The sequence below is a fragment of the Oryctolagus cuniculus genome, chromosome 3 (assembly GCF_051225735.1).
Source record: "Oryctolagus cuniculus isolate XC-2025 breed Fujian yellow rabbit chromosome 3, ASM5122573v1, whole genome shotgun sequence".
In the NCBI taxonomy this organism is placed as follows: domain Eukaryota; kingdom Metazoa; phylum Chordata; class Mammalia; order Lagomorpha; family Leporidae; genus Oryctolagus; species Oryctolagus cuniculus.
In genome coordinates this window covers 139,298,213-139,323,863 of record NC_142869.1, presented here as the reverse complement: position 1 = coordinate 139,323,863, position 25,651 = coordinate 139,298,213, and the positions used below count along the sequence as shown (strand labels likewise).

At 50.5% G+C, this 25,651-nt stretch overlaps 2 long non-coding RNA genes across 5 annotated transcripts in view; one reads left to right on the top strand and one right to left on the bottom strand.

Moving 5' to 3' along the window:
• Nucleotides 1-25,651, bottom strand: part of LOC149127530 (uncharacterized) — a 70,413-nt gene that overhangs the window by 4,650 nt on the left and 40,112 nt on the right. For 2 of the 3 annotated variants that reach the window (XR_016230989.1, XR_016230988.1), the window contains one exon: nucleotides 18,182-18,525. The exons of the other annotated variant lie outside the window; for it this stretch is intronic. This is a non-coding gene — a long non-coding RNA (uncharacterized LOC149127530). Of the gene's footprint in view, nucleotides 1-18,181; nucleotides 18,526-25,651 lie in introns of those variants that run through there. 3 annotated transcript variants of the gene reach the window in all.
• LOC103348693 (LHFPL tetraspan subfamily member 3 protein) overlaps nucleotides 1-25,651 on the top strand; it is a 569,591-nt gene that overhangs the window by 524,944 nt on the left and 18,996 nt on the right. The window lies entirely within an intron of this gene.

The following is a 25,651-nucleotide window of genomic DNA, read 5'->3' as shown; positions in this document are numbered from 1 at the left end:
CAGGCATCAGAGCCGCATTTCTTTGAAAGCTGAGAAGACAACAATAGGAATGTGCATGGGGCAGATTCCACATGGTTCTGGTGTAAACCTCTTGTTTACACACAGTTAGGGGCATGCAAATATTAACTAAATGTACAGTGTCATATTAACTCTGCTTTCTCTTTCCATGGGTAGTGCATGGCAAGTTCATAGTGAATCTCTTTTAGGCAGCAAAGAATCAACTCTTGATTTAACATGTTGGCCCATTTGGACTTCCACATACCAAGTTTGGCTTAACACAAAGGTTTCTTCCATGGTAGTCCATCCAGCCTGCCACAGCCTGCCTTGGGGCTGATACTGACTCACAGGTGGGAAAAACAGGACAGCAGATGGCCAGACAGGGACGCAGAGGTGCATAATTTACATGATTCTCATTGCTGGACAACGTACAGCACCACATAGAACTGTGGCCTCAGAAAGTATCCGGAGAATTTCACCTCCAGGGGGCAGGCATTTGGCTCAGCAGTTAAGCAGTGGCTTCCCCTAATACACACCCTGAGAGGCAGCAGGTGATGGCTTAAGGTCCCTGCCACTGACGTGGGAGACCGCAGGCTCCTGGCTTCAGCCTGACCCAGCCCCTGCTGTTTCAAGCATTTGGGAAACGAACAGCAAATAGGAGCGCCTGTACATGCCTGTGCGTTCAGTCTCTCTCCTCTCTGCCTTTCAAACGAGTAAGATAAATGCATTAAACTTTTAAAAGAAATTTCAGCTCCAGGATTTTGGCAAAGAGGGGGCTTAGTGGCAGCAAATTTGGCAGAGGGGCTGTGCAAGGTGCTCCTCAGAGCCATACTGCCTACCACTTCAGGGAAGTGGTGTGGAGGGAGAAGCTGAAGGACATTACAGAAGGGTCTTGAGGTCCCACCTTGGCAATCGTCATGGCCCAGCCTTGCCATTGGGCCTCCGGTGACAACTGTAGCACTCTTTGAAGAAGAAAATGACACCCCTGCGCAGCCAGTCGTCCTGCAGAGGAACCTGGGCAGGCAGGTGGGGTCAGGGGCGTCTCCTGTCGCCTCTCTGGACGAGACTGCCCCCTGAAGTCAATCAGCCTTCTTCCCGGTCCCTCCTGGAGCCTTTCTGCGGATAATCCTTATCCTACTGAGCCCTCTAGTGGCCATATTAGGAACTGCGAGTGTCTAAGGCCTGCAGGAAAGCAAATGCATGAGCTGCCCCTAAACCACAGCCAAGCCCATGCAGGAGGCCTCTGCCTTAAAATCCTTGCAAGGTGGAAAGAGGGAGGTGACAGAGGCTTGAGACACCTGAACTATCAGGTCAGACGGCTGTGGCCTGCCACCCTCTCAATATGCCCACCTGGATTCTCTTAAAGGTGTTTCTCTCCAATTAACCATTCTGATGAGGACTCAGCCTGCTTTCAGCTACTCTAGCTTAGTTGGAGACTCCAGCAGAAGCTCTACATTTGCAAACCCTTCATGTTTCCCATAGAGCAGACTGGACCAAACCGAGCTCCCAGGAGTCTGCAGAGGCCACCAGCTGGGCTTGGTCATGTGACAGAGGCACAGGGTTCCTGTGTGTTCCCGGAGGGCCTGGAACATCTGGGGGCAGGCCAGGCCTGCATTGCTGCCCGCACATTCCTCTCCGGAACAGACATCACAAGCCCTCGCCTCCACTGCCCCCAGTACTCAAGGCAGAGGGCTTCTCTGGGACAGCAAGTAGCTTATACCGACTGATGCCAGATTAAATCTTAATTCTTCTAAACGAGTGCTTCTCACACCGTGGCCCCCAGACCAGTCACACCAGCGTCACCCAGCAGTTTCTTAAGAATGCAGATTCATAGGCCCTGGATCCACTGAATCAGAAACTCTGAAATGAGGGCCGAAAGTTTGCCATGTAAGCCCACTGCCTTCAGCACTGATTCTCATGTAGACTTGTAGACATGAGATCAGTTTTTTTTTTAAAGAGTTACTTATGGGGCCAGTGCCATGGCTCACTTGGTTAATCCTCCGCCAGTGGCGCCGGCATCCCATATGGGCGCCGGGTTCTAGTCCCGGTTGCTCCTCTTCCAGTCCAGCTCTCTGCTGTGGCCCGGGAAGGCAGTGGAGGATGGCCCAAGTGCTTAGGCCTCTGCACCTGCATGGGAGACCAGGAGGAAGCACCTGGCTCCTGGCTTTGGATCAGCGCAGCTCCGGCCATAGCGGCCATTTGGGGAGTGAACCAATGGAAGGAAGACCTCTCTCTCTCTCTCTCTCTGTCTAACTCTATCTGTAAAAAAAAAAAATTAAAAGATTTACTTATTTACTTGAAAGTCAGAGTTACACAGAGAGAGAAGGAGAGGCAGAGAGAGAGAGAGAGAGAGAGAGAGAGAGAGAGAGGTCTTCCATCTGCTGGTTCACTCCTCAATTGGCTGCAACGGCTGGAGCTGCGCTGATCCAAAGCCAGGAGCCAAGAGCTTCTTGTGGGTCTCCCACGTGGGTGCAGGGGCACAAGCTTGGGCCATCTTCTACTGCTATCCCAGGCCATAGCAGAGAGCTGGATTGGAAGTGGAGCAGCTAGGACTCGAACCTGCGCCCATATGTGATGCCAGCACTGCAGGTGGCAGCTTTACCTGCTACGCTACAGTGCCAGCCCCATGAGATCAGTTTATTTAAAATGTGTGTGGAGGCAGGGGACATTTGGCCTAGTGGTTAAGACACCCATGTCCCATATTCTGGCTCCAGCTCCTGACTCCAGCTTCTTGCTAAAGCAGACCCTAGAAGGCAGCAGAGATTACTCAAATACTTGGGTTCATGCCACCCACATAAGAAAGATTGATTAAGTTCCTGGCTTTTACCTTGCCTGGCCCCAGCCATCGTAGGCATTTTAAGGGTGAACCAGCAGATAAGAGCATTGCTGTGCTCTCTCTCTCTCTCTCTCTCTCTCTCTCTCTGCCTCTCACATAGATTATATTTTTAATGTAAGCTCTGAAGCTTCACTGACAAATTCAGTAGTTCTGCAGTGGGGTAGAGTCTGCTTTTTTTTTTTTTTTTTTTTTTTTGACAGGCAGAGTGGACAGTGAGAGAGAGAGACAGAGAGAAAGGTCTTCCTTTGCCGTTGGTTCACCCTCCAATGGCCGCCGCTGCAGCCGGCGCACCGCGCTGATCCGATGGCAGGAGCCAGGAGCCAGGTGCTTTTCCTGGTCTCCCATGGAGTGCAGGGCCCAAGCACCTGGGCCATCCTCCACTGCACTCCCTGGCCATAGCAGAGAGCTGGCCTGGAAGAGGGGCAACCGGGACAGAATCCGGTGCCCCGACCGGGACTAGAACCCGGTGTGCCGGCGCCGCAAGGTGGAGGATTAGCCTATTGAGCCACGGCGCCGGCTATAGAGTCTGCTTTTTAAAAAAGATTTATTTATTTATCATTTGAACAGCAGAGTTTTAGAGAGACAGAGACAAAGAACTTCCATCGGCTGGTTCACTCCCCAAATGGCCGGGGCTGGGACAGGCTGAAGCCAGGAGCCAGGAGCTTCTTCATGGTCTCCCACATGGGTGCAGCGGCCTACGCACTTGGGCCATCTTCCACTGCTTTCCCAGACCATCAGCAGGGAGCTGGATTGGAAGTGGAGCAGCTGGGACTCGAACCAGCGCCCATGTGGGATGCTGGCATTGCAGGTGAGCTTAACCTGCTCTGCCACAGTCCCAGCCCTATTTTTAAAAAAGATTTATTTATTTATTATTTGAAAGGCAGAGTTATAGAGAGAGGGAGGGGGAGAGAGAGAGAACAGAGTCTGTTTTTGCATCACCATTCACCCTGTGTAACTGCAATGAGGGAGACCCACTGGCCACCACTCTAGGTGGAGTACAGCATCTTCACTCTTGAATCAGAGGCGAACACCATGCCCCCATCTCACTGGCCGTGAACTGGACCACAGGGAGCAGCAGGGCACTCCCTCCAGGTCTCTGGATGCGATCACCTGGTTCCTTTGACAAAGTAGCTTCTGCTGCCCTTATACGAAAAAGCTCAATGGCATCTGCATCATAATCCAAAAATCAAATGAGGAAACCCAAGAAGCCTGAAGCCTGGGGACACCTCTCCTTGTGGGTCCGGTGCTCTGGGCTGCCACGCTGGGCTCCCCCAAGAAGCCATGAGGCCACCAGAGAGCCAGCTGCCCTTGTTTCTCCTTCCTTGGAGCACTGCAGATGTAGCAGTGCTCTCTCAGGACAGCCGATTGTAATACCACCCGGCAGATGGCCTGGAAACTCGAGGCCATGAGCCCACGCGCTTCATTCCACCAGTGCCTGGGAAAGTAAAGTCCCCGTGCAGGAAGGTTCCGGTGAACAGAGAGGCCAGCTCTGGGCCTCCAGGGAGCGCCAGAAGAGATCTGGGAGTGCTCCTCTTCCGACCTGTGTAACTCTGCCACCTGTGCCTCCCCCGCCCATCCCCGCCAGCCCTCTCCAAAGCACCCACTCCTCCTCAGGTTGTGACTGTGACAGGAATACAGCCAGAGACTTGGGGCTGACACTGCTTGTCACCTGTCACCTAGGATTTTTTTTAAAGATTTATTTATTTATTTGAAAGTCACACAGAGAGAGGAGAGGCAGAGAGAGAGATCTTCCATCCGCTGGTTCACTCCCAAGATGGCTGCAATGGCCAGAGCTGTGCTGATCCGAAGCCAGGAACCAGGAGCTTCTCCCAGGTTTCCCATGTAGGTGCAGGGGCCCAAGGACTTGGGCCATCTTCTACTGCTTTCCCAGGCCATAGCAGAGAGCTGGATTGGAAGAGGAGCAGCCAGAGCTAGAACTGGCGCCCATATGGGATGCCGTTGCTTCAGGCCAGAGCTTTAACCCACTGCACCACAGCGCCAGCCCCTATCACCTAGGATGCTAAATGTTGCTGGGGTGCCTGTATGCAGAGGCCCCTTCTGCCGGGGCAATCCTGTCCTGGTGCGCACGCCTCTGTTCTTGTGAAACCGCAGGGGGATCGGACACACGGAGGCTTCCTTCCTGCCTTCTCACTTCCTTCTCTCCTGCCCTTGCTCCTTCCTTCCCTTTGCTAGTCCGCTCACTTGCGGTGTCACCAGCTAACCAGCCTCAAGCCACAGCTACCCAGAGGAAAGCCGTATTTACTTGCAATGGGAAAGTTGAGTTCCCTCAAGAAACCGCCTCCTTGAAAAGCAGCTTCCAGGGCTTTAACACCAAAAGGGCTTTAATACCTCCCCTCCCCCTTCTGCCCCCTCCCTACCTCCCCTTCTCCCTGTGGGTGGATTCTCAGTCCATTCTCCTATCCACTGGAGCCCTGGGTCCTAGCCCTCCCTGTCCCCAGAGGCTGCCCACAAACCACTGCCACCCTCAGGCACAGCAGGGGTCTGGACACAGGTGGCGAGGGTCGTGCTTGGCTGCACGAATCCTCAGCATCTCATACAGGGCATCGCAGTGACCGACCCTGCCCAGGACCAGCAGTGCTGCAGCAGGTCTGGCAGGCAATGGACAGAAGGCCACCACTCTAGGAGAGGTAGCCTACTGCCTGCCCCAGTCTAGTCACCTGGTATGGAGGTTGCAATACCCGTGGGGCCACCTGTCTGCCGTGGTTTGGAGTGCTGCCTGCAGGAAGGCAGGTGCCACAAGGTCTGTTCCAAGTTAGAGGACAATGTCTTGGGCCAGTGGCTGGTGGAGGGATGAACCCCAGAAGCCATCAGGCCCCAGGGAGCAGCCTGTGAGTGTCCCTGGCCACTCCCTTGAACCCACTCTGTGTCTGAGCATTTTCTCTCTCTCCTTCCCACCTCCATGAGTCTCTGGATTTGTCTCTTCTGGTCAGCTCGAGACAGCCTTCCAGACAAAATACAGGTGGTGTGACTCCAGTGATCTGACCAGTGAGTTAGATGTTCTGACATTTGCAATTAAAACTGGCATTGCTCAGCTCCGGCCTCTGCAGCCATTTGGGGAGTGAACCAGAGGATGGAAGCTCTCTTTCTCTCTGTCTCTCTCTCTGTCTGTAACTCTGTCCTCAAATAAATCAAATAATTTATTTGAAAGGCAGAGTTACAGAGAGGCAGAGGCAGAGACAGAGAGAGAGGTCGTCCATCTGCTGGTTCACTCCCCAGATGGCTGCAACAGCCAGAGCTGCACTGATCTGAAGCCAGGAGCCAGGAGCTTTTTTTGGGTCTCCCACATGAGGTGCAGGGACCCAAGGACTTGGGCCATCTTCTACTGCTTTTCCAGGCCATATCAGAGAGCTGGATCGGAAGTGGAGCAGCCGGAACACGAACTGGCGCCCATATGGGATGCTGGCACTGCAGGCGATGGCTTTACCCACTATGCCATGGCGCCAGCCATAAATAAATCTTAACAAGAAAAAACTGGCATTGCACAATGTAAACCTGAGCAGTAAAACTGGTGCTAATAGTTCAAACTTCTTATTTCTTTAACATTTATTTTTATTTATTTATTTGAAAGGAAGAGTGACGAAGGAAAGAGAGAGAGAATCTTCTATCTCTGGTTCACTCTCCAAATAGGCACAACAGCCAGGTCTGGGCCAGGCCAACGCCAGGAACTCCACCTACGTTTCCCATGTGGGTGGCAAGGACCCAAGCCTTGGGCCATCATCTGCTGCTTTCCCAGGATGCCCAACAGTAGGGAGCTGGATTGGAAGCCGAGGAGCCAGGACTTGAACTGGTGCTCTGATATGGGATGCCAGCATTGCAAGCAGCAGTTCAACCCTCTATGCCCTAACACTGGCCCCTAAACTTTTTAATTTTATTTTTACTTGGAATGAATATTAAATTGCAAATTTTGAAAACGTATGACAAAGTGAGAGAAAGGCCATGGGGAAAGAAGAAAGTGTTCTACTTTAGCACTTCAGGGCTGCTTTTCTCCCATTTTATGAAGAATTTTCAGTAAGCACTGGGTCTGCAAAACCTGCAGCCGGCCCTGCCTGTGCCCCAAGTCCTGGGGGCATGAGCACAGATGATCACATCAGCCTCACAGCGTTCGAGGTGCATTGCTAATCCTACCAGGGGAGACCACGCCCGTCTATATAGACAGTGTCAGTCTCATCCTGGCACCCACAGGGGAAAGGAGAAAGAGAGCTTAATGCAAAGGAACACAGAGGGGTCAGCAATGTGGTGTAGTGGGCTTAGCCTCCACCTGCAGCACCGGCATCCCATATGGGCACTGGTTCTAGTCCCGGCTGCTCCTCTTCCGATCCAGCTCTCTGCTATGGCCTGGGAAATCAATAGAAGAAGACCCAAGTACCTGGGCCCCTGCACCCATGTGGGAGACCCAGAAGAAGCTCCTGGCTCCTGGCTCCTGGCTTTGGATCTGTCCAGCTCCAGCCATTGCGGCCATTTGGGGAGTGAACCAGTGGATGCAAGACCTTTCTCTCTGTCTCTCCCTCTCTCTGTTTATAACTCTGCCTCTCAAATAAATAAATAAAATCTTGGCCGGCGCCACGGCTCACTAGGCTAATCCTCCACCTAGCGGCGCCAGCACACCGGGTTCTAGTCCCGGTTGGGGCGCCGGATTCTGTCCCGGTTGCCCCTCTTCCAGGCCAGCTCTCTGCTGTGGCCAGGGAGTGCAGTGGAGGATGGCCCAGGTGCTTGGGCCCTGCACCCCATGGGAGACCAGGAAAAGCACCTGGCTCCTGGCTCCTGCCATCGGATTAGCGCGGTGCGCCGGCCGCAGCGCGCCGACCGCGGCGGCCATTGGAGGGTGAACCAACGGCAAAGGAAGACCTTTCTCTCTGTCTCTCTCTCTCACTGTCCACTCTGCCTGTCAAAAAAAAAATAAAATAAAATAAAATAAAATAAAATAAATAAAATCTTTTAAAAAAAAAGGTGGGGGGGGACACAGAGATGCTCTCAGTGAGCACCGAAGGGTTGGGGGTTGGGGGAAGGGCTGGTCCTTCCTCTGACCATCAGAGTTCTCAGCTGCCATGGGCTCCTGCCACAAAGGACCTTGTGTGGACCTGGGAGACTCAGAGGGATCAGTAACTCTCAGCATAGGTTCCAGCTTAATTAGCACCTGCAGCTGAAACAAAGAATTGGGGAGGGGGTGCAGGGGCGTTGTTTGGGGGCTGTGAGGGATGGGGAGCTTTGCTGGGAAGTCTCTGGTGACCGAGAGCCGTAGTGTCTACCGTTTAGGGCATCTCCTGAGTGTGGGATTTCCCAAAGGCATCCTCACAGCATAGAGGTGCAATCTTCCCCTTGCCCATCCCATTCCTGGAATCCCTCCTGCAGACACAGGGCAGTCCCACGGGGACACTTGGCAACACAGCTTCTTAAACCCAACCCCAGCTGTCCATATTTCTAGCATATCACAAAAGATTTAGGTAATTTTTCACCCTCCTGTGTGAAGTCTCGTGCCTCAAAAAAGACAATAAGCTTGTAGCTTTCCTAACTTGGGTATAAAAAAAAAAAAAAGATGAATAGCAGAGAATTAAATGAAGAAAATACAATTTCCCTAGCATCATTTCTCTAAGCACAGTATGTGAGACTACATTCTAAACGAGATTTTAACAAAAGGGAATAGAATCACTCGGCCCTTTCTTGCAGGTCAAGGAAACTTTACTTAAAATGAGGCTTGCTGTGGTTTATAAATGCCTATAATTACTCTCCACTGACTAATAACGCATCCACCCAAACATACCTTTCTCTAAACCTCACTAAGCTCTTTAGGCAGGCGTGGGAGGCTTAATGTATTTCCTGTGAAATTGTACCATTCTCCCTGATCAGCTTAGCCCAGCTTTGCAAATTGAAAAAAATTTTATTCCTGGCATCAGCAGTCTGTTAAATTGGTTATGATTAATAATTGAATCTTAAGACCCTCTCAAGACAACAGATCAGTGGGGAGAGAGTGATACTGAGCTGTGAGTGCCCTGTCACCAACAAATGGGACAGAATGGGGCTTCGGCTGGAGGCTAAATGCAAAGCCCAGACTCTGGGAGCATTCAGTCCTTCAAAAAGCCCATTGTAAAAACACCCAGGAACATCTCCCCTGCACACCAACAGGCCTGCTGTATATGTCCTAACAATGTGTGTTTCTAAAGATGCATCTGTTTACTTATTTGAAAGGCGGGATGATAGAGCAAGAGAATCCTCCCCCACCACGGATTCACTCCCCAGATGCCTAAAATAGTCAGGTCTGGGCCAAACCAAAGCCAGGAGCCAAAACTCCATCCGGGTCTCCTACATTGGTGGCAGGGGCCCAAGTACTTGGACAATATCACCTGCTGCCTTCCCAGGTGCACCAGCAGGAAGCTGGATCAGAAGTGGAGCAACCAGATGCCAGGCTCAGAAGCAGCAGTGCAACCCACTGCATCACAACACCAGCTGCACTGACAATCAACATTTTTTTTGTTTTTGTTTGTTTGTTTGTTTGTTTGTTTTGGATAGGCAGAGTTAGACAGTGACAGAGAGAGAGAGACAGAGAGAAAGGTCTTCCTTCTGTTTGACTTTGAGTGTGACTGCAGGTCACGTTCTTATGCTTCACGTTAAGCTTCCTTGGGTTTTGAATTATTTATAATGCTATTGTAGCTAGTTTCCTCTTTTAATCTTGATGGAGAAAAATGCAGTCCTCCTAAAATATCAGGCTGAGAAACAGACAGGCCCGCACCCCTACAGCCCAGAAGAATCACCCTCTGGCTGTATCTCAGATGTACGAGCGTCCCAATGACTTAGCGTGTTTATGGCCAATCCTTTAGGTGCATTCATGCTTTGTACAACACCAGGACTTGCCTGAACCCAGAATCTCCCTGCCCAGTCTATGACTAGGAGTAATTTCCGTCCTGTTATTCTTCCACCCACCTAAAAGCAAAAGAACAGAGATTCTTGCACTGAGATGAGCAACCCCTAGAGTTTCTCAAAAGACACCATTAGGCTGCCTTAAAGTGTGGCATCAGAATCCTCTGGGAGATTCATTTACGGTGCTGATGCCTGGGTTGGCCATGGTGGTACAGTGGGTTAAGTTGCTGCTTGGGACGTCCACATCTGGTATCAGAGTTGTGAATCATCTTCCTGCTAATGTGCCTAGGGTGCAGCAGGTGATGGTCCAAGTACTCGGATTCCTCCTACCCATGTGGGAGACTCGGATAGAGTTCCCAGATGGAGTCCCTGTATCCTGGCTTTGGCCTGGCTCAGCCCCAGGCTGAACCTTTGGAGAGTGAACCAGCGGATGGAAGATCTCTCTCCTTCCATCTCTCCCATTCTGTCATTCTGTCTTTCAAATATATAAATAAACAAACCTTTAGAAAAAAAGGAGAGGCTCCAAATTACTAAGAGATTCAACTACTTAGAAAGTCCCAGACTTAGAATTCAGAAGCTCCAGCTTGATCCACCCAGAAGCTATTTAGCTGACTGGCTGCCTTTTCTAAAATTCTCCCAGGAGAATTGGGTTCTAGCCCCAGTGCATCATTGTGATGTCAGAGTAACTCTGCCAGTCTGACTGTTCTTACCCAAGCAAAGCCACTCCTAGGGGCAGTGAATTTGGAACTGACTCCCCTCTGTCAAGAAATCTAGAGAAATAGATATTGCTAACACCTTTCAGTGTATTAAAGTCAGTCTTTTTCCTTCTTTATGGATGCTGGCAAAATTTACTGAGTTTCCAAAACAGACACCTTCAATGCAATCCCAGGAAATAAAGAGCCAAGCTTCGCACAAGAGCAGCAGGGAGTTTCCTGGATGAAAATGCTGCAGGAGAGAAAGAGAGCATGTGGTTTGCAATCACGACTTCATAGCACTTCTGTGGCAGTTCAAGTCAAGTCGAAATTAAGTTAGGCCAATTCTAGCTGTGTCCCAGGCTACTTCCTGCTGAGAAGATGGAATACAAACCAGCAGATCTCACTCTTAATGTGAAAGCTGTGTAAAAATATCTTGAAGACCCCTTAGGCTTGCCCTGAATACCAGCACTGCAGCAATCTGTGAGAACTTTCTGGAACTTTCTAGAAAGTTGCAGGTGCCCTAGGACTGCTGGTGGTTTCTCAGGACAAAACCACCCTTGGGGCTCAGTTCCAGGCTGTGGGACCCGGGGTAAGCCCAGGTCTCAGAGCCTACTACAACTTGCAGTCCCCCTACTCATTCTTTGACCCCCAAGAAGAGCGCTACCCTGAAAAACTCCCTTGTAAAACAGACATAGACAAAGAGTGTCTTTCTCTGCCCTACCCAGACAAGGTCAGCACCCTAGGCTGCTTCCCCCACCTTGAAAACTCTCATTCCAGGACCACCAGTGCCCTGGTCTGCTTCTTCCACCTTCATTCCTGGGCAGCCTACTATAACTGGGGAAACATCCCACACGTGCTGATGCATCCCCCACACTGGCCACTCCCTGACACTTGGCACCCCATATCAGAGCTATGGTTCAAGTCCCAGCTGCTCTGCTTCTGATTCATCCCCCTGCTAACACAGCTGGGAAGGCAGCAGATGATGGCTCAAGTTCTTGGGCCCCTGCACCCATGTGGGAGACCTGGATGGAGCTCTTGGATCCTAGCTTTGGCCTGGTTCAGCCCCAGTTGTTGTAGCCATTTGGAGAGTGAACAAGTAGATGGAAGAGATCTCTCTCCCTTTCTGTGTCACTCTGCCTTTTAAATAAATTTTTTTTTTTAAGTTTACATTTCTACATTACTAAAGATACCATAACTGCCTTAAAAGATAGTTCATAGTTTTGGAGAAAATCATTTTTCTAAACAATTAACTAGGGATTGTTTCAGACTTTATAAAAAGAATCTATATAAATCAATTTTTTAGTTAATAGAAATTTCACAAAGAAGAAAATCCAATGTCTGATAAAGATTCTCAAACCAGGGGTCTCCAGGGCACAAAAGGACTCTGGCAGGTGCAGGAAGGGTTGGGTATTAAATAATCCACTGCTGAAAAATGAGCAGTGTCTAACCCACAAGAATATATTTGCTATATCTGAGCACTAGCCAATGATTTATGGAATCTCTGTTTATTGAAGGCTAGCCAAGCATTTCCCCACTATTAAAGGAAATCCCACAGCCCAGGGACTCTGAGTGTGGTTTCCCAGGAAAGTCTTTCAAAAGCAGCCCCGGGGTGAACCTGCGGGGCTAACCCACCACCCCTGCCACCCCCATCTCCCCACAGTCTCCTCACAAGAGTGTCCGCATTGTTCCACTCCACACTCCATGTGGGAGCAGGAGGGAACAATAAGGATCCGCTTTAAGCCCCTTAAAAGGCAGCTGTCTACGACACACTGAAGGTACTGAGATGTGCATTCTATCCCTCAAATGTAAATTATTTATACAGGAAATTCCAAGCTCTCCCGGTTCTGGCATCCTTCTTTGCTCTTGCTAAGAATCAAAAAAAAAAAAGCAAATCCTTAAATAAACTTCTATTTTCTTCTGTCTCCAGGTCTGACACGGGGCCCCTAATAAAGTATGCTAAGAAACCAGCCTAAGGAAGACAGGAATGTTTAATGTTCATTTTTAGTTTTATTCCTGGGCTGTGTTCTTATCAATACAATTACCAGAGGCAATGCTATCTCACAGCATTCCCTGGCTGACTCATGCTTTCCACTGTTTTAAAACAAAAAAGTAAAACATAAGGAAGACTACCTGGTTCATAGAGGAGGTGAATTCCTCCATCTCACTGTTGATAAAGATTTTATTGCCATTTAATATAAGCCGGGTATTTTTTACTTTATATTAGTTGTATCAGATTGTGTTTTAGTGTGGAAGAAAATATGAGAAAAACTGATAAATTGTAGTAACAAAAATACTTTGCCAGGGGCTGGTGTTGTGGTGCAGGGTTTAAGCCATCACTTGTGATCCTGTATCAGAACACCAGTTCGAGCCCAGGCTACTTCACTTGGAATCCAGCTCCCTGCTAATGCACCTGGGAAGGTAGTGGAGGATGGCCTGAGTGCTTGGGCCCCTGCACCCATGTGGAGCACCTGGATGGAGTTCCTGGCTCCTAGCTCCAGCCTAGCCCAGACCTGGCTGTTACAGCCATGTGGGGAGTGAACCAGTGGATGGAAGATCTTTCTCTTTCTCTCTATCTCTGTTCCCATCTCTCCCTCAATCACTTTACCTTTCAAGCAAATAAATAAACAAGTAAATAAATATTAACAACAGCAACAAAAACCAGTGTACTGACTAAAAGGACATAAATCAGATCACAATGGCATCTTACTGCTTTGGGTTTGATTCTTAACCCTATGGCTTACAATGTAGATGGTCTGGGGAAACTTATAGCTTTTTTTCTCATCTACAAACTAAGCAAGAACATCTGTCTCCAGGAGTTATCATGAGGATCGTACCTGTCTGAGGAGATGGATGACACCCTCAGACAGGGTCACCAAGGAGTTTGGTGACAATTTCTTATAAGGATGAGGACAGGACTCAGGAGAACCATCAGTCAGTAACAGAGGGAGTGAGTCCCCAGCAGGGTGGGTACAGGACCCTGGGAAGGCAGGCAGCTGAAGTTCCCCCTGTAACTGGGGCTTAGGAGAGACCCATGGCAGGAGCCATGGCCTTTGGTGAAGGAATGCAGCCACCCAAACTGTGGCCCTGCAAAATATCCCAGCCTCTCTCTCTTCCCATGCTCTGCTTTCCTGCTGGCGTTTGCTACCCAGCCAAAGCCTAAGGGCCAACAAAGGAGCTGAGCTGACAGGCGTGTAAGGAGGGCAGCCTCCCGAGGCGCAGGGCTGGGAGCAGAAAGGTGGAGAATGGACCTCAAGGGGCAAGCAGAAGGCAGGAAGTGACATGCCTCACCAACTGTCTACTTCTTCCTCACTCCCCCCAACTGCTTCTTCCTCATCAAGCAGTGCTCATCTGGAAGTTAGGAGAGGTGTGGTCACTCTTAGACCATCTCAACAAGCCTCTACACAAAGCAAGCAGGTGGATCTTAATATTTCTTCTCTATGTATTATTTAGAATACAGGAGATGTATTTACTTTGGGGAACTTCAAGAACTTCATGAAGGGGTAGGTGTTGGGTACAACAGGTTAAGCCACTGGTTGGAACAACCACATCCCATATCAGAGTGCCAGTTCAAGTCCCAACAACTCTACTTTCAATCCAACTTCCTGCTGATGCAGCTTTGCAGGCAGCAGAAGCTGGCTCAAGTGCTTGGTCCTGCCACTTACATGGGAGACCCTGATGGAGTTCTGGGCTCCTGACTTTGGCCTGGCCCAGCCCAGGCCATTGCAGGCATTTGGGGAGTAAATCAGAGGATGGGTTATCCCCCCTGTCTCTCTGCTACTCTGACTTTCAAATAGATGAACATAAACATGTTTTAAGTAAAATTTATGAAAAGTTTGTGGAAAATAGAATTAAATGATAATACACATTCTCTACAGCCTTTTGAAAATTCTTTGCATGTATACAACAAAGGCACATACATAGTAAGAGAAAAACCAGAACCAAGGAATGGAGCCTGCCCCAACATGCCCATCACAAGTCACCCCAATTGCTGTGGCTGGGCATCATGAGCTTCTTGGCATCAGGAATGTCCACGATTCTCACTATCAGCAAAGAGATGACAGGGCAGGTGTTTTGCCTAGTGGCTAAGGTGCCCACGTCCCATACTGGAGTGCCTGAGGTCAATATGTGAATTCAGCTCCCAACTCCAGTTTTCTGCTAATATTACCCTAGAAGGCAGCAGAGGCGGCTCAGGTACTTGGGTCTCTGCCATTCACGTGGGAGACCTGGATTGAGGTCCCTGCTCCTGCCTTTGGTCTGGCCCACCCCTGTCTGTTGTGGGCATTTGGGGAGTAAACCAGTGAGTGGAAACACTCTCTCTCTCTCTCTCTCTCTCTCTCTCTCTCTCTCTCCCTCTGTGTGTGTGTGCAATAAAAACATTAAAAATTAAAAAAAAAAAGAAATTAATGTCCAGTACCATATTCTCAGGGGGGGAACAAAGCAGGCAAAGATGTTTCTAGAAATGAATTCTAAATTAAATTCTTACAGAGGACCCTCCTTTGGATGTAAGACAATGGATGACAGAACGGGCAGTGTCCTTGACAGACAGTTCCATAACTAACAGAAAGAAATGTTCCTCCATGGCTGTTTCTTACAACTGGAACATAACACGGAAGTCTATCTCCATGAAGATGATTCTGGGAGAAGCTAAGCCAATGGTCCCAGCACCAGCCGGATGGTCCCAGGTGGACCATGGTGACCTCAGGAAGGGGAGAGACTCCTTCCCTTTCAGATGATCTTCCCTAAAGGGCATTTCGGTCAGGGAAGCTTTGGATCACCTGGAGAGGACACTGTCTGGAGGCCTGGAGTGAGCCCCTGTGTCCCACAGCAAACCCGAGGGGATTCACAGGCTTCGGGGGACACACGGCCTCGTGGTGGGGCTGGGCTGCACTACCGCTTCTCATCCCCAGAGGCAGCGGCTTGCAGTCCGCACATCAAGTGATGCTGCAGTCTCTCTTCCTCATCTTCCAGACGTTTGGTCTGGAAGCCAAAGGAGCCGAACCGACTCAGAGACAGCAGCAAATAACCTCCAAATACAATAAACCACAAATACAACTCCTCCAGAGTGCCACGGTCTACCAGCTGGAAAAGTCAGCCTCTCGCCTCCTGCTGGGAGTTAGAGGCCAGGGCAAGTTTGTTTTGCAGGTGGAATGGGATGCAAGTGAACTTCAGGGGTGGATTTGAAAGGGACCCAACTCACCAGCTGCCATGGGTTGCCACTTGCTGGTTCCAGGCGCTCTAAAACACCAGTGCAACTCTTCACTACCTACCTCCTAGGGAGGCGGTCTTACCGCCCTTGTAGCTTTCAGAAAAGAAAGTGAGGCTCAGATGCCCAGGGGCACATTGATGGGGCCACATCTAGACTCGGGCTTCCTCTGAGCTAAAGCACAGCTGCTCTCACAGCAGGGACCTCTTCCTGCATGGCCTCCAGGACTTGGGAGAAGTGCAGGAGCTGCTGGTCCGACTGGTTTTCGCCTTTGCAGAGCGCAAAGCTGGCTCAGACCTGACCTGCTGCACATGAGGCCAGTGCTCCAGAGAACTTTCACCATGCCTCCCACTGGCCCTCACAGCCACTTGGGAAGTAAGCAGAGGCAGGTGGTCGCCACCCATCGCATAGGAGAGCCACAGAGGTAAACCTGTGACACCACCACCCATGTGACTGGTCAGCTGCTCATGTCAGAAGCGGCTGGCTGCTGGTACTGCTCAGCCTCTCATTTACCCCAGACCTGGGGCAGTGTGTGTAGGAGGATGCTGCGTAACCAAGAAACTGAGTGTCCACCAGCGACCTCATCTGTCTCCAGAGTGGACAGCAGGACCCAAGTGCCCAAGTATGGATGCTCCATAACCACCGTTCTTAGTCAGCATAGTGGGCATATTTCACAATGTCCCTGTTCCCTTCTAATCAGCTCTCTCACCCAGTCAAGAAAGGGGTGGGGTTGTCCCGAGCTAAGCAGTCATTGAACATAAACCACCCACTGTGTGCTGAGGAGAGCGAGACAAAACCCACCACGGTGCCCACGTGCCTCCTGGGACGCAGAGAGCCAAGAGGCTCAGCAGGCTAGCCCCTTCCACCAACACAGCCCTCTCCAGAGGAAATAAAGGTCTCGTCACTGCTCTTGGGATGTTCTCGCACCTATGAAAGAGATCAGAAGCTCTGGAGCAACAAACGGCCCACACAAGATCATCTCAGAGCCCCCCCCCCTTCCCCTCTCCATCTATTGGAGCTGATGGGATGCATTTGTTCACAGAGTGCCTAGAACATGCCTGGCACACGGTTAACACCCTATCACCACTAGCTATTCCTTTTCACTCAGCCAACAAACACCTGGGGAGCCCCTCCGTGGAAAAGTTCAGTGCAGGAGAGAGCCCAGAGTGCCAGGAAGTAATAGGCATCCATGGCTGGCCTTTGGGGGTTCGGTATTGCATGGATCAAGTTCAAATTCTGGCTCTACCGCTTACCAACCCTGCAACCACAGACACGCTGCTTGCTGTCTCCTAGCCTGCCATTCCCCTGGGGAATGCAGGGCCTGCCTCTCGGGGCACACATTCCAGGCCACCATGAACGAATGAAGACCATTCACAAAGAGCCTGCTTCCTGCCCAGCAAGGGAAAAACAACCAGCAACCTGTGATGTCATGATGACGGGCACAGCCTTGAGTCCAAGGAACTCACTTCATGGAGCTTTCAGTGGGCTGGGGGAGCCAATGCAGCAAAATCTCCCACCCCGAAAGTGAAGGTGGGGCGGCCTGAGACTCAGGGCCCAGTCAGTGTTGAAGAAGGAGGTTGGGGACTCTGACTGCCTCTGCCAATCAGGGAGCTCAGCGTGCAGCAGCCTCTAGCAAGCACAAGTGCAGACTTAGGTGTCTGGAGGAGGACCAGCCACCCCAAGGTCTACCAGGGTGAAATATGGACAGCATCCTCTGAAACATCCTAAAGAGGAGGAGACAGGGGCCAGTGCTGTGGTGTAGCAGGTAAACCTGCTGCCCGCAGTGCCAGCATCCCATATGGGCGCCGGTTTGAGTCCTGGCTGCTCCACTTCCGATCCAGCTCTCTGCTATGGCCTAGGAAAGCAGTGGAAGATGACCTAAGTTCTTGGGCCCCTACACCTGCATGGGATACCTGGAGGAAGCTCCTGTTTCCTGGCTTCGGATCGGCATAGCTCCAGCCATTGCAGCCATCTGGGGAGTGAACCAACAGATGGAAGATCTCTCTCTCTCTCTCTCTCTCTCTCTCTCTTTCTCTCTACCTCCCTCCATCATCTCTGTAACTCTATCTTTCAAATAAATAAAATGAATCTTTAAAAGAAAAAAAGTCTAATTCACATTCACTCTGCTGAGAGAGAGAGAGAGAGAGAGAAGGAAACAGCCTCAGTAGTGGCCCCTCATCCATACTCAAGTCGGGGAGAAGAAGCACTTTGTGGACAGGGATTCCAGTTTTTCAAGTCAAGATGAGATCAGAGCGAGTAAAAGCACTGGACAAAGGGTGCTGGACTAAGCCTCCTCGGCCCAGCCTCCATTAGCCACTGCCATGCTTGACCAAGCTGTCTGATCCTATGAGTGGCTAGCGTAGGTTGAAGCCTGGGCTGCTTAAACTTCTCAGAAGACAGAGTAGAAGTGTGTGTGTGTGTGTGTGTGTGTGTGTCTATGAGTATCTCTGTTGGGTTTCTCTGGTTTTCAGCTCATATTCCTAAAAGGAATGGGTGTCAAGCAAATATGTTAGTAATATTATTGCAAAATAAAAATGGTAGCAGAAGATCCTATGAAGGAAAAAAAACTAAAACCAGTAAGTTTGTTAAATCTTTTTTATTAGGCTGGCACTGCGGCTCAATAGGCTAATCCTCTGCCTGCGGCGCCGGCACCCCAGGTTCTAGTCCGGGTCGGTGCACCAGATTCTGTCCCGGTCACTCCTCTTCCAGTCCAGCTCTCTGCTGTGGCCCGGGAAGGCAGTGGAGAATGACCCAAGTCCTTGGGCCCTGCACCTGCATGGGAGACCAGGAGAAGCACCTGGCTCCTGGCTTCGGATCAGCAAGGTGCACTGGCCACTGCGCGCCAGCCGCAGCGGCCACTGGGGGGTGAACCAATGGAAAAGGAAGACCTTTCTCTCTGTCTCTCTCACTGTCCACTCTGCCTGTCAAAAAAAAAAAAAAAAAGAACTATTACTTATTTGAAAGACAAAGTGAGAGAGAAAGATCTTCCAGCCACTACTTCACTCCCCCCCACACACCAAGATAACCTCAAAAGCCAGGTATGGGTCAGGCTGAAGCCAGGAGCCAGGAATTCCATTCAGGTCTCCTACGTGGGTGGCAGGGGCTCAAGCACTTGAGCCATCTTCTACTGGCTTCCCAGATGCATTTCAGGGAGCTGGATCAGAAACAGACAGCCAGGACTGGAACAGGCATATGGAATGCCAGTGTCACTAGCCAAGACTTAACCTGCTGACCACAATGCCCCAAGCTTGTTAAATTTCAAACTCAGGTTTCTCAAAATATGTGTATGTGCTCATCCATTACACACACACACACACACACACACACACTCCCCTTATTCCTTTCTGTGTTCATTTCCAAAGAGAGTCAGGGCCTTGTCGCTCCCCCTCTTCGTGGAGGAACGACACAGGACCCTGCGCTGTTCTTTCGTCTGCTCGGCCCTCCCCGGGTTTGCTGCTGGTTCTTCCCGGGTTGGCTACTATCCCTTCCACCTCCGTGGAAGGGCAGTTCCCCCTGGCCGCATTCCCCACTTCCGCAGGGGAGCGGCACACCACCGGCCGGCTCTTCTCGGGGGCTGCACAGGTGTTCCTTCAGCTAGATGTTCCCCTTAGATGTTCCTGGTGCATGCCGTCTCTCTCCTCCTTTATAGTCCTCCTCCGCCAATCCCAACTCGGCTGAGTACGCTGCTCTCCAATCAGGAGCAAGTCCTACAGTTAATTGGTTGAACTGGAGGCAGCTGTGCGGAAGCTGTTTACTTCTCTCCCAGCGCCATATTGTGGGAGAGCAGATGCATAGAATAAGTCCTAATTCGAGCAACTTAGTCTAGTCCGGATTGCTCCCCACAGATCCCCCTTTCTTTTTATTTTTTGGCGTTGATACGCGCCTGTCTTCGGTGTCCCGCAGCACACACTCTGCTGTACTTGCTAGAGTTGCCACAGGCTCTTACAAGTCCTATCAATCAGGAAAACCGAATCCGGGTCCTCTCTTCGCCATGTTGTGAGGAGGTTTTTAGGCGCTGATGCGTGCATGTGTTCGGTGCCCTGCAGCGCATGCTCTGCTCTGCTAGAACTGCCTGCAGGTGTTTACAAAACCTATCAGGCAAACCGAATCCAAGCCTTCTCATTGCCGTATTGTGGGGGAGACTTATTAGTGTTGGTTTGTGCCTATCTTCGGTGACCTGCAGCTCATACTCTGGTAGAGCTGCTTGCTGGCGCTTACCGCCTTAAACCAGGCAGACCGAATCCAAGCCTCCTAATTGTTGCATTGTGGGGAAGCTTTACTGATGTTAATTCGTGCCTGTCTTCGGTGACCTGCGGCGCATAAGCTGCTAGCTGCCCGCAGGTGCTCATCACCTCACTTGATTAGGCAGACCGAATCCAAGCTCTCACATTGCAGTGTTGTAGGGAGGCCTTTTTATTTCTCTATTTCTCTATCTCCGGGCATTCCTATTTCTCCCATTTTACTTCTATCCTCCAGCATTCCTATTTTTCTCACTTTACTTCTAAACTTCTGTTTCTCTTATCCCTGCGGCTTTCCGGCACCTCGCCCCGCCGGCGGGTTCCCGGCTCTGCGCCGCTTCAGCCCGCGCGCCTCTCTCATCTGCGCAGCTTCCCGGCTTTGCGCGGCTTCCCGGCTTCGCGCGCTCCGCGGTCTCCACGCTTAACCCTTTCGCGTCTGAACCACGGCCTACGCCAGCGTTCCCTATCTATTCACGCCCCGTGCTCTCTCTGCACGCGGCGGCTTCCGCGAGTAACACAGCGTAGCTTGCGTCTCCACCACTAGCATTCAATCCAAGTTCCCCGGGCTAGCCTGGCGAATTCAACCCAGCGTACGTCTCCGCCCCACGGTTTGGCTTCCCGTCCTTTGCTCCCCGGGCTAATCAGACGGATCCCAACCTGGCTTGCGTCTCAGCTTCTAGTTTCAACTTTTCGCCCCCTATTCCCGGGCTAACTTGAGAATCCCAAAGTGGCTTTCGTTTCCGCCTCGGCCTGCCCCCCGCAGCTTCAATTTCCCTAACATTTTTCTCTACCCGGTATGTTTCCCCAAGCTTTCCTCCAACGATATTCCTCCCTCATTTCTCCTGGCCTCTCCCCACAGTCCGCGTCCGAGTCTGTTTGTTCTAGCTTTCACTTTCGCTTTCGACCTTAAAGATTTCTCCCAGCTTCCCCCCGTAGTCCGTATACGAGTCTATGCCTAGGCTTTCAACAGCTTCTTCCGGCACCTCTTTTCGTCCGGCTTTTCCCTAGGCTGTTTGCTAGTCTCTCTCTCCGGTAATTTCCCAGTTCTTCCCATTTCTTCCCTCCTAAGTTTGCTATCCGTTCTAGGTTTCCTAATCCGAGTCATTTCTTCCCTCCTAAGTTTCATATTCGTCCTAAGTTCCCTATCCGAGTCACGGCACCATTATGTCGCTCCCCGTCTTCGTGGGGGAACGACACAAGACCCTGACTAGGCTTCATATCCGAGTCACGGCACCATTATGTCGCTCCCCCTCTTCGTGGAGGAGCAACACAGGACCCTGCGCTGTTCTTTCGTCTGCTCGGCCCTCCCCGGGTTTGCTGCTGGTTCTTCCCGGGTTGGCTACTATCCCTTCCACCTCCGTGGAAGGGCAGTTCCCCCTGGCCACATTCCCCACTTCCGCAGGGGAGCGGCACACCGCCGGCCGGCTCTTCTCGGGGGCTGCACAGGTTCCCTTAGATGTTCCCCATAGATGTTCCCGGTGCATGCCGTCTCTCTCCTCCCTTATAGTCCTCCTCCGCCAATCCCAACTCGGCTGCCCACACGCCGAGCACGCTGCTCTCCAATCAGGAGCAAGTCCTACAGTTTATTGGTTGAACTGGAGGCAGCTGGGTAGAAGCTGCTTTCTCCTCTCCCAGCGCCATATTGTAGGAGAGCAGATGCATAGAATAAGTCTTAATTCCAGTAACTTAGTCTAGTCCGAGCTGCTCCCCATAGGAGAGCAGATGCATAGAATAAGTCTTAATTCCAGTAACTTAGTCTAGTCCAAGCTGCTCCCCACAGGGCCTGATGGCAAACTGCCTTCTGCAGAAGTCACCTGTGCAGAGTGGGAAATCTCAGAATGGGAGGCAAGGCCCCTGGAGAGACGCGTTGGTTGCACCCATTTTACAAAGCTAGTCTTGGATGTACTAATGGTACAATAGAGGCTGGCCGTGTTTTTGTGGGGGCAGGGGGAATTGTGAAGTCAGGGGCAGAAATGAGATGGAATAGGTAAAAAGGGCGCATGGGCATGAAAACTGACCCGTGGGTCTTCCCTCACTGACACAAACGCGGTTGTTGGGGTGAACAGGAGGGGAGCCCCAGGAATGCGATAGGATTTCCAAGAAGTGTCATCCATATACGGGCTGGAAGCTGCTGGAATCTCATGTCTCTACTTCTCTTTGTTATTAGAATGCTCAGAATATTAGCCTCACTCTGGATATTAAATTAATTTGGGCAAATCACAGTTGATGCCCAGTACGAGGAAGAGCGTCTCCCCTTAATATTAAATTCACAATGGCCTCTATTTGGCATCTGACCTGTTGGATTAATTAATATTAGACTTGTGCAGAAAAAGATGGGAGATTTTCAAGAGTGCCCCTGTTCACAGTGCTTAGTGGCGTTTGCACAATCGTGTGTGTGTATGTATACTAAATATTACTGAATTGTATGCCTTAAGAGGTACCTCATCGGATGCAAATTGTACCTCAACGAAGCTGTTATACATTAGGACTTTTCAGTGAATGGTAAGTCCCCAAGCTAGGGGTACGGTTTATGCTGTACTTAGGGTGATGAACAGTCCTCATTTCCTGGGACCGAAGCCATTCCCAAATGTGAAACTTTCAGTTCTAAAACAAGGAAATCCTGGGCAAACCATGCAATGTTTTAGATACATTTATATTTAAAAAATTTCCGTGTTTATCTGAAATTTAACTAATCATCCTGCATTTTTTAAAGATTTATTTAATTTATTTGAAAGGCAGAGAGACAGCGCGCTCTTCTATCCGCTAGCTCACTCCTCAAATGGCTACAACAGCTGGGGCTGAACCAGGCCTAAGCTAGGAGCCAGGCACTGCATTCAGGTCTCCCACGTGGGTGGCAGCTTGGGCTATCTTCTATTGATTTGCCAGGTGCATTAGCAGGGAGCTGGACTGGAAGTGGAGCAGCCGGTGCATAAACTGTCTCCCATATGGGATGCCAGCCTTCTAGGCAGAGGCTTAACCTACTACACAACAATGTGGGCCCCATCTACCCCTTCCTTGTATCTTAATTCTAGCACTCTGCTGAAGAAGATATGAGTGAAGAACTGGATCATTCTGTAAAATTAGGGTTGTCATATTGGCAACTAAAAATACAGAAGGGGCTGGCATTGTGGCACAGGGGGTTAAAGCCACTGCTTACAGGGTCGTCATTCCATATAGGAGCACCACAGAGTGAGAGAGACTGAGAGTGAGAGAGAGAGAGAGAGAGATCATCATGACTTCCAAATAAATGAATAACTCTTTTTTTAAACATTTTTTAAAAGTTAAAAAAAAAGCTATAAAGTAAATAGGAACCAAGGGAGTTTTCAAACTAAGGAAAAGAGCTTCCAAAGCATTATTTAACCTTGACTAAGACTGTGACCTGACAGCGCCGAGATCTCTACACAACATTCTAGCGTTCTCTTTCTCCAAGGTGTATGTCAGAGAGTTCCTATTGGGGGACTCTTAAAATTGATGTTAATAAATGGTCATGTGAAATATGTGGCATTTCTTCTTGGATGCCACTTAAATGAAGCTCCATCCTGGCAGCTGGTTGTTGATGAATTGTATTACACTGGGTCTATTTTTAGCCACTAGTGCCAGGGCAGACCGGCTGTTAGAGAAAGAAGCAGGCCTGGTGGAATACAGAAACCCAAGGAGCTCTTCCCCTCTGTTTAATGAACATGAGCAGTTCTCCCTGCCCAAGACGTTAAGGGGAAGTGTGTGATCAGCTTACAGGGCAGGGGCCTGTCGTTGGGAAATCCGTGTGTAGTGCGTCACTGAGACAGGTGCTGAGGGACTCAGCTTTAATAGGAGCTGTCTGGAATTTCTGAGTGGAGTGGGGGTTTGCTAGCTCCCTCTTGCGGAGTTGTGACGCATTTCACTGACTGCGAGTCTCCGTGAGCGGCCACCAGGTGGCACCAAAGCAACCCACCCCAGAGGGAAGAGTGGGCCTCACCTAGCCATTGAAATTGACCCCCTTGGCAAACTTCCCCTTTGATCTGCCAGCCCTGACTCTGCCCGTTTTCGGGAATGCAAGGCCACGGCTAAGCACGTGAAGTCGGTTCCAGATCTGGTCTAGAACCTCTGTGGCCACTTTGATTTGTGAACAGCGTAAGGGCCCTTCCCTGAGAGGAAGGGAGGGATGAGAGAGTGCCCAGCAGGTGCTTCCAGCGCATGGGGTGTGGCAGGTGCTCAGTACTACCCTGCAGAGGGCGCTGTAGCGTGGGTTCCAGTGCCAACACCCCCCCCCACCATGGAAAAGGCATCAGACAACGTCAGACACTTAGTTCTCTGTCCTGTCAAAAGTCTCCATTTTAGCAGCTCACCAAGTTTGTCCTATTCAGAAATGCTCCATGACCCCCCCAAATTCGATTCAATCCGCTCCTCAACATCTGTCGCTGGAAGTGACACACCGAGGCTAGTGTCCAGGGTGGCGAAAGTATTCACCAGAGCAGTCAGATAGAGGCAGCAGACTGAGATTTCAGCGATGGTGCAGGAGAGACACCAGCAGGCAAGACAACTAGAAACTGGCCACTGCTACACCAGCTATAAGCTCAGGTAGTAACTACTACCAGCAGCCCCTTCCTAGTTAGGGTGAATTTTTCCCAGGAGCCAATAGGCTTCCCAGGTAGGTGATTTGCATTTCTGGACGGAGCTTGGGGGCCTGCACCGCCCTTGGCTTTGGGACTTGGCAGGTGCTCTCCACATTTCCCAGTGCAGCTCAGGAAGCACCCACACTGGCACTGGGATCATCCAGACCTGCTGAATTGGAATCTCTGGGACTAGAACATAGAAATCTGCATTCTAAGTGACTCTTATGCCTGACACTGCTAGAGAATCTCTACTGTATTCTTAGATTTTTTTAAAAGAAAATATAGTGCAGAGCGATGTCAATCAGCCATTAGGAGGTAGGTAAGCCGATTATCTGATTAAAGTGATTCATACTGAACTGTGAAAAGCGAGTAAGCTCCCCTTTCAGAGGGATGTGCATGCTGGCATTTTTGCAAGGCTTAATGAATTTCCAATTAGTAAATGGATATTTAACGGAAAAACCAACCTTGCCCATGAGCTAAGCCTCAGGGAAGGGACGGTGTAGGCATTTGTAAAGGAAGGAGTCTGTGCTGGGCCACCCCACACTCAGCCCCAAGGATGCTGGCTGGTGGAGACAGTGGGAAGCAGGCGGGGAAGATGGGAAATTGAGGTAGGGGGAGAGGGGGAGAAGGCAGAGGAAGTTGGGCACCCCCGTCCTGTCCCCTAGCTCCCTGGCACTCAGTGCTAAGGAGGTGTGTAGATGAGGCATGGACTGTTAGAAAACAGGGCAGGCCCTGGCCTGCCCACCCTGCCCCAGGAGGAGCACAGGGTACCTGTTTTTACCATCTGGGTAACTGCCAGGGAGCTGCCATCGATGGTGGAAGGAGCTCCCTTACTGCTCGCAGACGGTTTCTCCTCCCTCCACAGCTGGGGATGGCCCGGGGCCCAGTCCTTGGGTCTCCCCGCTCTCCCTCTACCGCCCCTCCGTGAATTCTCCCAATCTCGGGGCTTTAAACACCATCCCTACAATGGAGGATTCCTAAATATGCGGCTGCAGTCCCAGCCTCCTCCTTGTATTCCAGAACTTTATGTCTAAGGCCTATTCCACATCACTACCTGATGTCTGACTTTGCTTCAAATAGAAATTTCTCCCCCAGTGTTTCTCATCCCATTCATCCAAGTGGCCCATGAGTCCCCCCAAACTGTACACACTCCCCATCTAACCTATCATCAAATTCTACTAGCTCTGCCTTAAAAATGCAGAGCCCCCTCTCACCAC